We start from the raw sequence: 2,056 nt of genomic DNA on the forward strand, positions 1-2,056 counted from the left end.
AAGACAAGTGTATGGGTTGTTGGCAGGTACTCTGGTGTGGTTTGCTTCTTCTTTCCTATCAAACATGTATCGTCCTTATCTCCTCTTTTTCTTTGTTATATTTGTTACTCTCTTGTAACACCTCTAATCTCCTGTCGCTCATATGGCCTATGCAGTTACGAGCACCGTAAAACCTCTACGAAGACAAACAAAAACAAGTAGAACGTACAATACTCTCTGACCAAGCATGTTCTAATTTCTCCCAGCACACTCTCCCAGGGGAGAGAACTAAACAATTGTCAGGAAGTGCCGTGAGGCGTACTGAAATCTTTGTAAATGCGATTGTAAATGTAGATATTTTCCTCGCCACTAGAGCTGACGTTGAACGTCTACCAAGTCGTTGCCCTCCCAAAGCTTTTGAGTGCTGTTGAGACCTCGATGGTGCACAAAAAGACATGCTTAAGAGCTGAATTATTTCCCACGTTAATTGTCTCAGGAGATTTGAGGGCATCAAATGACATGAACCCCCCCCCCTGAAAAAAACAACAACAACAAAAACCAACAACAAAAGAAAAGAAACAACCAACCACTGAAGTTCTCAAAAGGGACAAAAACCGAGAGTGTTTTTCACTCAGCTGAAAAGTACTAAACTTCGCTGGGCTGGCAAAGTGGGAAGTACACCTGATTTTTTTTTAAATTCCAAAGGTTGTTTTCTATTCTGAACTGTTTTCAGGGAAGCGCAAAAGTTCTTGCGCGAAAAACATAAAATAAAATTAAATTAAATTAAATTAAAATGCTACAAAGTCACCATGAAAATGTTTCTGAAGGATTTCAATATTATTTCTTCGACGTGGAAGCTTATTGCTCCTGGCGGTCCCAGTAAGAGACAGCAATCACAGAGCGCAGCAATTCATACGAGGATTTACGAACTGAAAATGTAAGAAAGCTGAAGAGAAGACAAGCAGCTCATAAGGTGCGTACATCCTTGAGTGGAAATTATATTTTTAAATGATGAAAACGTAACAAACTAACTAACCCTTCTCTGCCAGATCTAGCTCTCAATGCATGGCCATAGCAGAAGCTACAAGTTTTTATCTTTATTTCTTCTATATGTCTTTTTTTTCCTCTGTAGATGCAATGGGAAGAGTTCCGCAGAGGGCCGGCACTTACCGTGACAAGGTCCACTGAGCAAACTATACAATGGTTAGGGTTAGGGATAGGGTTAGGGTTAAGGTTAGGGTTAGAGTTAGGGTTAGTGTTAAGGTAAGGTTAGGGTTAGAGTTAGTGTTAGGGTTAGGGTTAGGGTTAGAGTTAGGGTTATGCTTAGTGTTTAGGTTAGAGTTGGGGTTAGAGTTAAGTGTTAATGGTCGGCCGGCCCTCTCCAGATTTCCTCAGATGTATTTGCAATCCTCTGACATAGACGGCAGAACTATTATTATCATAATGATTATGAAACCCTCAATGATCATTTAGAAGGTGGGCTACTACGACCCTGCCTCTCATGGCTAACAAAGGCTTGAATTTGTCAGAGTGTTTCAATAAAAATGTAATCTATCAGTTCTTAGTTTTGATGAAATCACCACAAAATTAAACGTCATGTTTTCCTTTCCTCACATTGAAACAATCCATCGTGATCCATTTTTCTCATCCTGTAACTTGTGTAATTAATTATTTTCACCGTTCGAAAACACGGTGGTTGGTATGTCTGCCTCATTCTCAGTCAGATTCTTAGCTAAGATTGTGTCGGTGAAGGTGTGAAATATCGACGATTACATTAATATTTGGCTGAGCTTAAAGGCCATTCTATAGCGCGTCGGCAGGGTCAAAGTCAGACTTCTCAAGGATCTGAATAATGTCGATGGGGGCTTTAAGAAGTTTATTAGAAATCAAGCCAACAAACATAATACAAAGCAATCAAAAAAGAAAACCCCCAAGACAAACAAAACTAATTTGGAATCTGTCAGTGACGCCAAGACTGCTGCCATGATGGAGGAAACGGCCGAATTAGACAAGAGGTCGTCTTACACAGTGTGGTAATGTTTTAAAAAAAATTAATACGTCAACCGCAAATGAGGAA

The 2,056-nt window shown here is 39.8% G+C and overlaps 1 protein-coding gene across 1 annotated transcript in view; it reads left to right on the top strand.

Annotated features, from left to right (window-relative positions):
* LOC100533328 (PKG) overlaps positions 1 to 2,056 on the top strand; it is a gene marked incomplete in the record, with an annotated part of 183,988 nt that overhangs the window by 170,528 nt on the left and 11,404 nt on the right.

This window comes from Aplysia californica, unplaced genomic scaffold, assembly GCF_000002075.1.
Source record: "Aplysia californica isolate F4 #8 unplaced genomic scaffold, AplCal3.0 scaffold00182, whole genome shotgun sequence".
In the NCBI taxonomy this organism is placed as follows: Eukaryota; Metazoa; Mollusca; class Gastropoda; order Aplysiida; family Aplysiidae; genus Aplysia; species Aplysia californica.